This window comes from Phoxinus phoxinus (genome assembly GCF_949152265.1).
Source record: "Phoxinus phoxinus genome assembly, chromosome: 7".
NCBI classification, from domain to species: domain Eukaryota; kingdom Metazoa; phylum Chordata; class Actinopteri; order Cypriniformes; family Leuciscidae; genus Phoxinus; species Phoxinus phoxinus.
The window spans coordinates 22750711-22767760 of NC_136882.1; the positions used below are offsets into that span (position 1 = coordinate 22750711).

Consider the following 17050-nt stretch of genomic DNA (forward strand, 5'->3'; position numbering starts at 1 on the left):
AACATTTTAAACTAGCGGTTGGGTTTGTCCATATTTGACCCAAAAATGGGTTGAAACTTGAAACAACCCAGCATTTTTTAGAGTGTATAAAATCATACTGCGCTGTAAATCATTTCATTGGATGCAAAGCAACACACAGGGACAAGACGCGAGTCACCTAAACAAATTTATTATAAAATTGAATTAATAAAATCAACCCATTATGCTGGGTTAAATAACCCAATTTGCTGGGTAAAATTAGCCCAACGTGTGTTCTGTCCTAGTTTCACCCAGCCCTTTAGCTACCAAATTTGAGTTGTTTTTAACCCAGTGTTTTTTTAGAGCGGCCTTGTACATGTAGCGTAAAATCTCAAGGTGACGATACACAGGGCAACTTTCTTGAGCAATGTTGCCGAGCGACGTTGCTTGGGGACTTTCCCATTGAGAATGGGCAACAAATATCCATCTTTAGATCGGTCGTGGGCACTGTCTCACCTGGTTGCCCGTTGACAGCAACATTGCCCAGCAACATTGCTCAAAAAATTGCCCCGTGTATCATGACCTTCACTCTTTACAGATAGTCCAGCATGCTTTCCTCCCCTTTTAAATGCACAGATCTCACTGACTGCTTGCAATTTGGCAGCATTAACCTTGTCTCTTGAGCTGTATGAGTCTTGCGGTGGACTTCATCTCAACTGAACTTTTAATCGAATGGAATCTGATTGGTTGTGGCTGTCCTGAAGTTTTGAATGACAAAACCAAAATTCTTGCCTCAGGATTAGAATCATCATCCCTTCAGAGTGCTGACTATATCAAAGCAGTTAGTGATGACAGGATGCCTTCTGAGACAGAAAGAGCATTGGAAAACACATGGCCACTTTTATGTTCCAGGCGTTGATATTTATTTAAACTAGCAGATTTTTCTTTTTTTGTTACATTTAAAACTTTTTAAAACTGGGAAACTTTTTTTTTATCATGCCTTCTTTTATTATGCTGTTGAATGCTTGAATCAGATTGGTTGACGAATGTTCTAAGGTGTACAGGGAAACTCACCGTCACGGCTAAAGTAGTTCCAGGTAGTTGCCTGCATTACAGTTCCATATAACTTTGCCAAATGATTTCAGTTCATTCAAAGGTCCTTGCAGCCCACAACAGCAAAACAACCAAACCCCACAACGGCATTGACAAAGCAAATTAACATATTAAACAATAGGATAAAAATGAGAAATTATTGCCATGTTTTTTTGCACATGCTCTCTCCTACTCAAACGCACAAACACATACATTTTGGACATATACATATAAGGATACACCCTAGCAACCTTATACACCCGCTTAGCCACTCTCTAGCAACCACCCCAAGTACCCTAGCAACCACTCAGAATCTGTCTGTCTGTCTGTCTGTCTGTCTGTTTGTATCGATAGACTATTGCTTTCAAAACCCTCAAACTTCAAGCTTTAAAAGTTTTTCAAACTATCTGGTCTGGCTTTTTCAAGGTAACTTCAAAGTTTGTTTTGATAAATGTTTTATCTAGTTTAATATATACTAGAATATATTGTACAATGCAAATATTAATTGGGGTGTGGTGGAATCTTCTGTTACAGGAGTTCTGGAAAAATAATTCCTGTGATGCATGTACTGTAAATCCATTGTTAGTAGACAAATAAAATATAGAGAGCGTGAAGAGCGTTTTAGAGTTAGTGTAAGCCCACAGGGCCAATTTATTTTATTAATTTAGTAGGAACCATATTTTTTAATGAATTGTATTCCTCTTAATATGGGATGATTCATTCCTAATCTGAAAAATATATTGGCACACACCCTCATGAAGATCTACAATACGAAGACCTCCTTGTTTAGATAACCCTGAAGATCGGGTCACACTGCACTCGGGTCACAGATGAGGAGGTCACACTGAACTCTACACAAGATTAAGGGAAAAAAGCATTTTTATCCATAGTTGTCTTGACCGCCTGTTCAATTTCAGCAGGACACGTCTGGCCCCGGCTCATCGACAGCAATATGCCCAGGACATCTGTATCAGCATACTAAACACTTCTTGTATCTGACCGGATTAGTTCAGATGTTCACAGGGACAAGAGCCCCGTGCTCTGGAACTGCCGACACAGGTGGCGTCCTGCTCTCAATCCCGTCCTAAAACGGCTTTACAGCTGCCTGTCAGAAATAAAAAAAGAGGAGGCAAAAACATCTGTCCGGAGATTGCTTTTTTAAGACTGATTAATGAAATAAAGCTGCTCCACCAAATCCTCTACCTTGTCTGAGTAGTATTTCCAAGTTGAATGTCCATGTGGTGAGATAAAAAAAAGTCAGGAGTGAAGAGGTCTTGTAAGCCTGGGCTAAATCCTCGGCCTGCTGGCTTAATGTGTGGCTGTCTGCTGTTATAAGGTGTATTAGAGGTCATGTAAATGCTGTATGTCGGTGCTTTTATTTTAGTGTTTTCAATGTTGATGTGTTGTTGCTATTGTCTTTGGCTCCAGAGATCTGATACCATTGTTTTTGGTTGGGAACATAACCAATTCGTCTTTATTTGCAGAAACATGGCCCACTGTGTTTGGTATAATGTATTGCTGATGATCGACGCGCTTAAACAAAGGTCTCTCTCTCACATATGAAAGTATGTTGAGCATAATTCATCTTACCTAAACTGGTATTAAAGGAAGAAAAAATATGACATTAAAAAAGTTATTTACAATCTTTGCATGGTGGAATTTAATATCATTGAATTCTCTGAAGAAGGCACGCGCCGAAACGCGTTTGTGCAAATAAAAAGATCATTTATGCATAGTGCGGCCTCTCTCCTGTTCTTAATATCATTGAATTGCCCATGAATGCAGTAAAACTGAACATTTTGAACGAAGAAAAAAACCTTGCGATTCAAAAGTTCTGAAGATTAAAAATAATCGACGTGATTATTTTATTGTGTAGTATGTTTGCCGTTTTTAAATGGCTGCTACTTTTTTAAATTCATCATTGGTTAGCGTTTTTTAACTTTATAAGCCAGCTGTTCTCTCTCAGGTCCTCTGTACAAGAAGGCCATCAGGTTGTTTCTGGTTTATTCATCATTGATTCTTTGGAGAGTTATTTTAATGTTCTGAGTTCTCCTTAAGAGAACATGCTGGACCATGGACCTCCACAGGTGGGAAATGAATTAGAGGAAGTAGAGTTCATTGTGCAGTGCATACAGTTTTGATTCCAGCTGAGAGCTCTTTGTATGTGGTCACTAATGGCTGCTAAGAGCCCCTCACTCGTTGGAGGTGTTGATACAAAGGCCATATCAGGCATGAGAATAATCACAGTTTGCTCATACACTTACTGGGAACAGCATTTTTCACACATGAGTTTCACAGCACACTCAAAACAGAGCTCATGCCACAAAGCAGTGCATACATATTTAAATTGACTGATGAAAATCCTAAAGACTTTAAAATGTTACAAAATATATATATTTTTTCTTCTTTTGAACTTTCTATTCATCAATAAATCCTGACAAAATGTATCACAGTTTCCACAGAAATGTTAAGCAGCACAACTATATTCAACATTGATAATAATAATAATAATAATAATAAATGTTTCTTGAGCAGCAAATCAGCATATTAGATTGATTTCTGAAGGATCATGTGACACTGAAGACTGAAGTAATAATGCTGAAAACTTAAACTTGATAAATTACATCTTAAATTGTATTAAAATTGAAAGCAGTTCTTTTAAATTGTATTAATATTTCATAATATTATGATTTGTCCTGTATTTTTGATCAATACATAACATAACATAAGAGACTTCTTTCAAAAACATAAACTCTTACTGACCCCAAACTTTTGAATTGTAGTACACACATTTATAGCTGTTTTTTATTTATTTATTCATTTATTGACAATTGACAACCCTATTTAAAACGTCTCAGAGTGTCAGTATAAATTTAAAATTCTATGCTATGTTGTAGCATGACTGTTGAATCTTCAACAAATGTAACAAAAAATGTAGTCTGGGTTCATCAATTTTCCCTTTATGCTCCTGACAACATTACTTTTTATTACTTCCCAATATGCTGTTTGGGAAAATATTGTAAATAGTGAATAGATGTGTTAAGATGGTCAGCGTGATTAGCCTGTATTACTTCTCTTCTAAAACTGACAAATCCGCCGTAATCCGTCATCCAAGATAACATGCGGAAAAGTTGAAGGACACATTGCCAGAGAGAAATTACCAATATTTCTACTTAAAGAAGCACTCTGGGACTTTTTGATGTGTGTGCTTAACTGGCTGGCCCATCATTTCTGATTACACTAAAAGCATCTGACACATGCTAATTATATTCAATTTATCAACATTTGTTTGATTAGTAATGACATGGGTGTCACGAGTGGCATGTTTTCTCATGATGTGTTCACTGTCTTGTCCAAATTGGCTGTTTTTTATTTTACCCTGCAGAAAAGCTTCCTGTAACGAACTAGCCGGCCCTTAACGCTTCCTCATTTGTGTATCACTGATGTTAGCGCAGTCAGCTTGAGATGTCAGGCAACTGGAAAAAGAACACAGTGCTTAGAGCACTTATCTGGGATGAAGTGAAATGACATGGTCTCCAAGTGAAGCATGGGATAATTTCAAGTCGCTAACAGCAAAGAGTCCAGTGATGTACTGGAGAACTTCTAATTCGTTGACGTCCCCCAGTCTACAGAAGAGCACGTTGGTTGTTTCTCACAAGGATTAGGCCGATAGTTGGTTCGTCGGTTCAACATTGTTGTGATAGTGGAATCCGACCAGGTGGACTCACGGGGGCATGTTGCTTTTCTCTAATCCGCGTGTAAAACGGAAGTGTAAATGTTCTGCTTTGTTTAGAGTCACTAAGGCATACGCTCAGGGAAAATCCAGCGTGTTTCCCATTTTAATACCTACCTCCATGAGGGTAACCAATCCCAGATGTGCTCCAGCACAAAATACATTTTCACTCTCTTTAAAACCTCTTTTTTTCCCCTCCCTTCTGACTCGGGGGTCAATGACTTGAGTTTCAGCTGTAGTGGTAGCTAAATATAGATTTATTGAGAGTCACTAAATGACTTGTTTTTAGAGCATTTGTCAATGCGGCCCTTAAGAGAACAAATATTTATGCATTTTTAAATGGGGATACGTCCGGGAGAGTGGCGTCGCTCTTCCTGGGGCTGACGTGAGAATGCAGTTCACCGCGTGTCAGGTTTTAGTAAATCAAGATAATTGGTCATTTAAAAACAGGGAAGACAGTAAGTGTGAGAGAAAGAAGACCCTAACGGAGACCTGGTCCATCAGTGTCTTTTGCTGTAATAATAGACATGGCAAGAACAATAATATCAAAAGGGTGAAAAGGCGGTGGTCCTCTTGTTTGAGAGGCCGCTGTACACAAACCAGCGCATCGCAAACTCTGTGAGAAAGTACGGGCTGGGTTGGAGGGGTAGGAACGTGTGAATCTATAGTGTGTTATGATAGCTCTGTACAGGGCCCCCAGAGCGATGTCCTCTCCACGTTTTGGATCACCTAGGGGGTCCTTGCATCCTGTTCTTCTCCAGCAGGGAGAGGTGGGAAGTTCCCCCGACAGGAAGTGGGCCTGTCAGATCTGCAGATTGTGAGGGCTTTGAGAAAGTTCGGGGTGTTTGGCTTGCCCCGTGCTTTCCCAGGGAGAAGAGCCTCAGGAAGAACTCATGAGACGGGGATTTAGGCCTGTTTCCTTTTTAGATGTTCCTCGTGTTTTCGAGTATCTTTTCCTTACTGATTGGATGAATCTGTGCCCTGTAACAGGACTGTCACTGTGTTCTTGTTATTGTTTTGTCTCCTGCACTGTGTTTTGAACAGACAGAGCTTATCTTTAGTAATGCTTTTTTATCGCCATACTTATATTTGACTTTATATTAAGCAATATGACTTTATATCTGACAGTTTGACTATATATCTCACAATAAGACTATTTGCAGTTGCTACTTTATTTCTTAAACCTGCAACTTTAGATTTCAAAATTTGGCTTTATATCTAGCAATATGACTATTGCGCAGTTGCAAGTTTATTCTCATAATTATGACTCGCATGTCTATTTCTTAAAAATTGTTGTTGGACTTAATGTATCACAATCTGACTTTATATCTCACAATTGTACTTTAAATCTCGCCATATAACTTTATAATGTGCAGTCGCAACTTTGTGACTTTTGTGACTGTATGTCTTAAAAATTGCAACTTTATATTTCACAGTTTGACTTAATATCTCACAATGTCTATTAGTTACTACATTAAGGAAGAATATACAGTATGTACATTTATAGGATGAGGAAAATTGTTGAATATGATTGTTGAAGCCTATTTATTCATAAACTTGGAGTCATATACATAGATATAAGAATATATGTAAGAAAATGAATGCATATTGAACGATAACATACATATGCCACTTTTGTTCTTCTTTATTTCCCCCATAGTTATTTTGCTCATTCATCTCAAATACAGCCCTGTCCAAAAGCAGCTATGAAGACAGAGCCTATACTAAAACTAAATGTTCCATTATCAGCACTGAAACTGAAAGGAAATGAAATTAGGATTTTACTGTCCTTAAGTCAAAGGCCTGAAGCAAGCTCTCTCTCTCTCTCTCTCTCTCTCACTCTCTCTCTCTCTCTCTCTCTCTCTCTCTCTCTCTCTCTCTCTCTCTCTCTCTCTCTCTCTCTCTCTCTCACACTCACTCACACACACACACACACACACACACACACACACACACACACACACACACACACACACACACACACACACACACACACACACACACACACATCATGGGAGATAATCTCCCTCACTGTGATGTGGCTCAGCCCATGGGCATTGTGATATTGGTGTGCAGACATGTATCAGCACTGCCCTCCCAGTGCCACCCTGGGTTCGGCCCACAAGCTAGACCTCATTGCTGCATGCATGAACAATTCAGGGATGCCGTCAAGGCAGCTTACTGGAGACTTGAAGACTCAAGTAAGAAAAAATGAAAAGTGAGTTATACTTCCTGTTAGAGGCCAGACATATTCTAATACAATATTGTGAATTTGTTATGCTTTATTTGGGGGGGGATATCAGTTTCTACAAGAAATATTAAGCAGCACAACTGTATATTAAGCAGCACAACTGTTTTCAACATTGATGATAATAAAAGGATATGTTTCTTGAGCATCAAATCAGGAAAGGATCACATGACAAAGGATCATGTGATACTGAAGACTGGAGTAATGGTTGCTGAAAATTCAGCTTTGACAAATTACATTTTAAAATATATTAAAATTGGAAAAAAATTCAGTTAGGTTACAGTTATTTTTAATTGTAATATTTCACAATATTACTGTTTTTTTTTACTGTATTTTAGATAAAAGAAATGGAGCCTTGGTGAGCATAAGAGACTTCTTACCGACCCCAAATTTCTTGAACAGTTGAACAACATTGTTGTGCATCTGATTAATCTCATGATGTGTTTCAGGTAGTTAATTAACCAAAAGCACTTCAACTTACCGGTGTTCATTCATAATGATTGGATCATTTTAAACAATTGTATTCTTTCTATATATATATTTAAAAAAAAGGAAAACATTGTCAGTGCATTGTTAATCACATTTTCGTCAGCAATATATTTGAGTTTAAATCTCTTAAAGGGATAGTTCACCCAAAAATTCTGTCATTGTTTACTCACCCTTTAAGTTGTTCCAAACCTGTATGAATTTCTTTAATATGCCGAACACAAAATATATTTTAAAGAATATGTGTAACCAAACAGTTGATGGACCCCATTGACTTCCATAGTATGTAAAACAGTAAAAGTCAACTGTTTGGTTACCAACATTCTTCAAAATATCTTCTTTTGTGTTAAACAGAATACAGGTTGGGAGCAATTTGAGTGTGAGTAAATGATGACAGAATTTTCACTTTTGGGTGAATGATCATCATGTTGTGCATTTTTCGCCTCATTATTATCAATAAAATCAACAAACCTTTAAGTTATTAACATTTTTATCAGAACTATAGGAAACTGGGGTAAACGTGAGATAATCACACAGACCTCCACAGTTGCTCCACGACTACCCAGAGCGCACTACACACGGTGTCACTGCTGTGTTAAAAGGAGAGCATAAGCCCTTGGGGGCCGGACTAATGGCAACATTTAAGTGTGTATGTGTGTATGTCCATTTGTGTTCAGGAGGGCTCCACTGTTTCCCCTCCCACTCAGGTCACTGGTAATGCACTCGTTGTACATCCTGGCCTCCACGTAGGGGGAAGGAAAAATAAATAGTAGCAAAAGAACGCGTCTGGGATCTAAGGGAGGAATGCAGCGGGGCATGGGAACGGCAGTCGCCCACGAGGATACTTTGGCCAGGCATTAAACGCCACCTCACCGTCATTACGACACACACACACCCAGCCCCATATTATCACTGCAGCCATCGGTGATCGTGGGGGCTTGAGAAAAAGTGTGTGGGCGCTGTCCTCATCCAAGAATGGGCAGGAATCACAACACCTTCTTCTCATTTGCTCTCTTTTCCTGTCCCTCTTTTCTCCCGTCTTTCTCACAAAGTCTTTGTTACTCTCTGGGGGAGGGCTTCCAAAATCCTGAAGACAGGATGGCCTAACTTGTGAGCTTCAGACAGCCGGCTCTACACTAAGGACAATTTATTTTAACCGTGGGAAGGGGGAGGGCGACTCGGGTGTTGTTTGAAGGTTTAAAGATGACAAGGCCTAAGGTCCATTGGGGAGGTGGGGGGGAGCATGTTGTTCCCACGAAGAGCGAGGGCCGGAGGGGTTCGACTCCCCGACTTGCGGGAGCTGACGCACAGAGGAGCGATGACTGCGAGAGAACTGTGTGCAGGACGCTCATGTCAAGAGAGGAGGGAGGCAGATAAGGAGCGCTGCCTCATTAGTTTGGCTAATGTTAACAGAGTCGACAGTGGAGAGTAGAGAACGGGTCACAACGAGAACCCCGGTTTGATTTTGAACAGGGGATGGATGGAGTGCAAAGGCCAAACACAACAAGTTCCTGAACTTTCCTTTTTGAATATGCTAGTTACTGGAGAGGCATGAAACGCTGTGTAGTGTTTTGAAATCGTATTGCCAGTGACATAGGTTTCATTTGGGAAGGAGGCACTTACTCGCCCTAAAAATAAACAAATAAATAAATAAACTTATATGTCAATTTATAATATGATAATGGGAATTGTGTGATGACAAAATTATGATGAATTGAAGTAGCACAACACTTATTTTTAACATATAAAACCGTTTCAAGGTTTGGGTTCAGTAAGGTTTTTTTTATGTTTTTGAAAGATGTTTCTTATGCTTACACAAACTGCATTTAATCAGAAATTCAGTAAAAACCGTAATATTGTATTATTACAATTTAAAAATATTTTAAAATGAAATGTATTCCTGTGATGGCATTTTCAGCATCATTACTCCAGTCTTCAGTGTCACATGATCCTTTAGAAATCATTCTAATATGATGATTTTGTGTTTAATAAATTCATGTGATACCTTTTTTTAGTTCAAAATAATAGAAAATGTGATATTTTTATTTAAAAAATATTTTTTTGTAACATAAAGGTTTTTATTGTCACTTTTGATTAATTCAATGCACCGATGCTAAATAAAAGTTTTTTTTTTTTTTTTTTTTACCTTTTTAATGGAAATGTAAGGTGTATGAGTGAAAAAGAAAGCTTTATTTTACTTCGCACTGAATAGTTTAGTGCTCTGCATTATGGTGTTACTTTACATGTTAATCACATTAGTGTTGCTTGTAACGTGTTTTGACTATATGCTAGTAAGTATAGTTATTAGCCTATATAGTAAGCAAATACGGTAACATGGTGATATTCAATCTGGGTTTTTTTATGTTGTCTGATGCAATGCAGATATTTGAGTGACTCAATTATTAATTAAATTATGATGGATTAATGTCAGAAACCTTGCACTTGCACCAATACTAATCGTTTGATGAGAATCAAGGATCAAAAGTTTGGCATTTGTGAGTTTTATGCATGCTATTTATTTCCTAAAACTAATTTATAGTTCACTCCATTACAAAGAAAACAAATGGCAATTTTTGTGAAATATAATGTGGACAGAAAAGAATGATCCACACACATGACATCAAACTCGTGAAGCTGACAAGCCTGTTGAGTACACTCTGTATTTCTTAATCAAATGATTTATTGTGTGCACATGAGCACGTGTGTGTGAGAACAAGAGAAAGAATCTGTGTGCGAATGGACATCTTGAGAACACCTCTGATGAGAGATTGGTACGAAATTGGCAGAAGCAAATGAGGTCATTTTGTAAAGCATAAATCTCAATCTGTCTGTGTCATAACATGAACTATTTCAGCTGCCATTAAAATGTCTCAAAAGATGAAAGATTCCTCAGGATGGAAAGGAATGAGACATGCCAAAACCGAACGTCGTTATTTCAATACAGAGCAACTAAACACATTTCTTAGTTATGTTTAAACTACAAGTTAATTAACACATTCTTAATTGAGTACAAGGTACATAATTATTTCACAAGCAGCATAAATATAATTGAACTTTCCATTTCAAATGTTCGTCTTTTTTTCTGTCTACAGGTTAGTTTAATTAGGCAAATGAGAATCCACGTTTGCACAACCTAGGCTTTGATGTTCCCTAATTGTTGAGATCATCAAAGGCAGAATTGCCATTTGGTGTGAATAAATGTAACACTTTCTTCATTAAAGAGAGGCGTATGTTAATGAAGGTGCGAGTAATTAAATATGGATGAATCCAGGAATGTTTAACAGGAACATTTGTTTCACCATTGGCACAGGAAAATGAAGATGGTTGAAATAACAGTTCAAATGAGAGGAGATCAGACAGAGACTAATCTTTCCGTTTCAGGTTGTTTTCTTAATTTGGAAAGCTCCTGCAGGAATTTGCTTGTTCGCTTGCAAATTCCGATTGGCATAATCATAAAAGCTGTTCGACAACATCATCCTCCCTAATCTGTTTCACACTTTGACCTTTGACCTTTGAGTGAGCAGTCAGTAATGTGAACCCTTCGTCAATAAAATATTTATCCTGTCATTTAAAAAATTCAAGTCTTTTATAAAAAAGTTATTTTGAGGATGGAACATATAATATATTAGATGGGCATCTATAAACCAGCCCTATGCTGCTATAGGCAATGTATCACCTCTACAAGACAAAGTTATTGGTCATTAAGAATTTAATATACAATGCATTTAAGTTCCAGTTAAATTCTAGAATTTAAATTGAACATAAAAAGAGGCAGCAAACAGAACTGCAGTTTTCAAATTTGAATGTAAGGAATTTAAAAATAATTGAAATTCAAAGAACTATAATTTCTGTCATTTTTTAACAGAAATGCAAAGTTTGTTGAGACAGATTTTCTTTAAAGGTCTGAAAAACATTACAAAGTCTTGAAGTTTGACTGCTATTCTATTCATATATATATCTGTCTCATATCGTTACACAGTTCGTTCTGGCACAGTTCTGGGCAAATGTCCATTGTCCGTTTATGTGTAAACTGCTTGTTATTTACTGTTATTGTGAAGCGTCCTTGAGCTTGGGCAAGGCGCTATATAAATTAAACTTATTATTATTATTCTATTGTTCTATCTAACAGGCTGTAGATTAAAAAATTCCTATCGGAAGTGAGCATTCCTATGCCCTACTCACTCCGACAGGCAGAGCGCTTTAAAGTGGGGACTTTGCAGGGAGCAGCACTTGCATGTCATAATGTAGCCATTTGGAATGGACTTGGTGAAGGGAGCAATGACAGACAACTTAATTTCCTCATTATCCTCACCTGGAATGTAACCATAACCAGGGCTGCATAATATTGAAAAATGATCAAAATATTGCAAATGTAGGCTACCTATTGAGATGCATATCGCAACAGCTTGCGATAACTGCATGATTTTAATACTCAAAAAGATTACAAAAAGTCCAAGTTTTAGGCAGACAGCAGAGAGTAGACTGGACACATGACTGTTACATACATGTGACATGCTTAGTGTTATTAAATGCAATAGGCGAAGTACCCATGCGCACAGCAAGCAGGTGATCCCAAATTCAGTTCTCTTCCGCAGCTTATATGGCCAAATACACAAATTGATGTCAAAATGCCCGTCTTGGTGTATTCACGTAAACACAGTCAGTTGTGTCTTAAATGGACTAAACAGTTGAGAAAGAAAGCGTGCATAATATATTGGATCCGTGGATCTCTTAAAGTGACAGCATGCTAATAAACCTGCTTCCATCTGTGTGCTTAATGTTAATTAAACAAAAGACAAAGAGAAAATCACTCACTGCTCTTGGCTAAATAACTTGTGCAGCTTTAATAACAATCAGTGTATATTTAATTCATGCAGAATTAAATTCAATTTAATTGATATTTATATTTATATTTAATTCAAACGACTAAGCAGTGTTTTATTTTTATATTTGATTAATACATTTTGGTTGTTAAATAAACAATGTAGGCCTACCTGAAACCCTAAACCCCCTGGTTTACACTGACCTAATGTAATTGTAATGGCACTTACTTTTTATGTAATGCTACAGTGATGCTACATTGCTGTTCACTTTCAGAAGTTGTAGAAATGTTTTCTTCTCACAAAAAGAATGTTAAACCTGCATGTTGTTTTTATAATTTTTAGTATTCAAATATATTTAAATATAATATATATATATATATATATATATATATATATATATATATATATATATATATATATATATATATATATATATATATATATATATATATTCAAATGTATTATTTTAATTTTTTTGCTCTGATCTGCTACAGGCAGGGGCGGCTTAAGATCACCAAAGCCCTCTGGACTACAGCATTAGCCCAACCTTTTTTCTTTTTTTTTTGACACAGCACAGTTTTGATAAATCATGATACAAAAGAGTAAACAGTAGTTATTAATATTAAGAATATTCTCATAAATATAAAAAAAATGTTAGACGCCGTAATGGACAAAGTGTTTCTTGAGTAAAGAAAACACTACCCTTACTCAAACATCAGTTATTTATATACCCTTGCATTGCAAACAAGCAGAGATCTCCAAACTGTGCGCGGCACTTCATTCTAAAGAGGCCGCGTGGAGTAATGAGGTTTGACTTACAGTTTAAGGAACCAATGGATTTACGAGGTTAAATCATAACCTCTTAAATGCTTTTTATTCGTTAAATATTTATAAAACCCATATACAGATGTAAAAGATGACAAATAGCATTCATTTTATAAAAAAAAAATGACAAAATATAGAGACAAAAAGTTGCGGCCCATCAGCGATTATATATTCTTATTTTTAGCCTTTAGTTTTACATATTTTTTAATACTGCGCTGCATTAGGCTATTATTGGCATTTTATAAAACGGTTAGTTTTATATTTCTTATAATATGAATTTGTAAGTAAATTTGTATTGTTATTGTTATTTCTGGCCAAAATGCAAGTTTACAGGTACAGCTCCATGATATAAATAACAAAAAGCATACAAAATATTTATTAGCCATCAGCAGTAGATCAAAATAATAACTTGCAATAAATGTGGGCTATTTGGTGATTGCAAAAACCACCTGATGGAGGTGGAGATTTAGCTTAGCACTTGGTATGGCAGATCCCGAAAGTTTAAAGCGACAATCACCAGTGACAACTGGAGATTCACCAGTTGTAAAACCCAAAAGACTTTGGACTTCAGAGCTGCGCCGAGCTGCGTCTAGGACAACTCGTATCGCACATTGGACGCGCACTTTCTCAGTTTATGGGCAGCAATAAAAACGCTGAATGGCGCCGCCGGTGTGTGTACACTCATAGAGAATAATGTGTTCGCATTTTAAATACGAGGCGATGCGCTTCTCGTCCGGTGTGCGACCCCCTTTAACGTTACATTTTGAGTGGATGAATGATGAGCGCGAGACGCCGAAATGGATGCCAAGATTCTGAATGGAAAGTTTACTTTTAAAAAGTTGCCAAATGGTTCAATTGACAAGACCAAAGTGATCTGTGTGTTTTGTCGTTGTGAACTGAGCTATCATCGCAGCACGTCCAGTCTGAAATACCACTTGATGGTCAAGCACACACACACAGCTGATGCGTTTCTACGCCCACTCGTCAATATCAGTAACGTTACCTTGTCAGTATTTCTTTCACCCTTTTATTGATGGACAGTGTTATTGTGTGAGAGATTATTTGCTCCAAATGAGAATGTTAGTGTGAAATTGAACACAGTAGCTATACGCCAATGTTGTTTTCAATAAAAAACATTTGCACAAAGCAAGCCGATCAACTTTTCCACGTTGATAAGAGCATTAAAATGAGAAAAAATAATGGCACAAAATGAAATCAAGAGACATTTGGAATAGATAATGAGCGATTAATCGCGAGTTAACTATGACATTAATGCGATTAATCACGATTAAATATTTTGATCGTTTGACAGCCCTTGTTTCTAAATAATGAAGTTTCTTTATATTGTGTGTTCCGTCTCTGGTCTTAACTTTAAAACTTGTCGTCTTTTGTTTGGACACTAGAAGTGGTCAACTAACATACAGTATCTGCTATATTAAACTAATTTCTTAACTATGAAACTGTTTACTAACCCTATGAAACTAAACCTAACCCCAACCGGCATCCCCTTCCCGAAGTGCCCTTCATAGGTACAAAAACGCTGTTTGGAATCCGCTCTGTATCTCTAACTTACTTTAAGTATCCCAATATAATATTGTAAAAAAATTACCATTTAACCCATATGTTTTAATTCGCACAACTAAAACACTGTCAAACATTAGTGACCACCAATCCATGACCTGTCAATCCATAAAGCTTACAGTAAATGCTCGTGGTGAGGACCTTTGCTAAGTATCGTTAAGTCCAGCTACAGAAGGCTTTAACAGGCACCGGTGAAGTGTGCATTAGGCGTGTTGGTTAAGTGCGTCATAATACACAGATAAGCTGGCGACAGATGTGTCTGCATGTTTACCATTGTTTGTCCTCCATGCAATATGATAGATAAAAATATTCCCTGTCCTAATAGGCTTTTTTCACTCTTCCAGCTTTGCCATTTGGACTCTTGACATTCATTTGATCTTACAACGTGAACGTTACGTAAACACTTATCTGTGGAGTGAAAGGGGTCAACGTTTGCCTTAAATTTGTTTTACACTATAGGTCACCTTTTAATGAAACCACTTTCTTACATTCACAATTTATGAGATATTTGTTCAAGGTTGAAGTCATGGACACTCATTTTAATATCCTCCCCCCCCCCCCCCCCCCACATACATTTCACTACATACATGGTCACCAATAACAGTCTACAATAACGTGGCTAAAGTTACCGTCATGTATAGCTAAATCAGTAAATGTAAGGAGCCTTGACACAAAGCAAACCAATGCCATAATCGCAGATATGTATTCCCTATTTTGTTCCACTTCTCCATACTTGTTGGGTCTGGATATGATCTCATATTTCAAGTACTTGTAACATCAGATAAGGATTCATAGTCCCACTTAAGACTTACTCTCTTTTCTCGAGTCCTGTTTTATCTCACACAGGAAAGAAAAATCACCTGTGCCACAACCTTCCACCAGAATAATGTGGGACAAATAGGAAACTCTGATAACGGATATTATATTTCTGTGAAAATGTCTGTGACCTGGCCTTCTCAAGACAAACGCTCTACTTTCATAAATGTTTACGAGGGGAATGTTACTGTCGGCTTGTATTTCTTTTTAAGTGCGAGTGGTGTTGAATGGCCCTACAACTCTCTCTTCACCTCATCAGGAACTAGATCTATATAGCCAGTTGTGATACATCATGGATATGGAAACATAAAAAGGTCAAACTTTACATTACAGTGTTTATGCAATGTACAGCAATGTTAATGTAAAGTGTAAACCTAGGGGACAGCGGAATTAAGCATTTACTGAGCATTTTTCGTCAAATTAATAAAAACAAAGAATCGTTCACAGACTGTTATATCAGAATGAATAATAGTTGTGTTCTAATACCTGAGATTGGATTTTCTAATGAAATCGCTACAGGTCCAAATTGTGATTGTTAGCAGACTTTGTTTTGTCAAAGTGGGAATGTAACATTCAAGAGCTTATCGGTTTTGGTGAAGAACAGAATGACCAGGTTACCATGATATGACCATGATACATTGTTACTTGAATATGAAAATAGTCAAGTTCAGCACACCACCTTTATACTATTCATGATATTTATAAGAAATAATAATAATAGTTGGGTGCTTCTTCAACTTCAGACACTTTTATGAAATAAACAAATCATTGTATTTATTTTATGTAAACGATAAAAAATAAAATAAAATGATATATATATATATATATATATATATATATATATATATATATATATATATATATAATAAATGGCTATCCCACAGTTATAATATAATTATATAATAAAATAATAATAACATAAAATGGCACTGATTTTTATTTATTTATTGTGCATCACTTCCAATCAAGCTGTAATTTGATTTAATTATGCAAAAAGTATGGATTTTTTTTTTTTTTTTTTTCAAAACAAATGAATTTGCCATTTCATTCCAAAAACATTTCAAATGTGTTTCCAATTACCATAATTTCAATAGGGTCAATACTGCCCATTGTTGAAGAAACTTTTCTATGTGTAGAACCCAAGAACATAGCTGAATATCAGATTTAATAGCATAAACATCAGACCGAACAATCAAAGCTTTTATCATCATCTGTTTACTTGGTTATTATATGATTTTATCTGACCTTAGGTCAGAGATATTGATGAAAAATAGACGGGTACGCAGACAGAGAACTTGAGCTTGGCAGCATTTCCTGAGAATTCTTTAGGATTTGTGTCACCCTGCTGAGGACATACAGACAGCCTCCTCCCCGCTCATCTTCTGTTCCTCTGTCCCACGAGACAGTTTAAGGTGGGTGGGTAGGCGGCACAGGAAATTCTCCAGATACTCTGTGTGTGCGTATGTGTATGTGTTTTAAGTCGAAACT

General features: G+C 36.8%; 1 long non-coding RNA gene across 1 annotated transcript in view; it reads right to left on the minus strand.

Moving 5' to 3' along the window:
- Positions 1–281: 281 nt before the first annotated feature.
- The window catches only part of LOC307002340, a 72900-nt gene continuing 56131 nt past the window's right edge, over positions 282–17050 (minus strand). The window contains exon 4 of the long non-coding RNA XR_013798471.1: positions 282–2155. This is a non-coding gene — a long non-coding RNA (uncharacterized lncRNA). The remainder of the gene's footprint in view (positions 2156–17050) is intronic.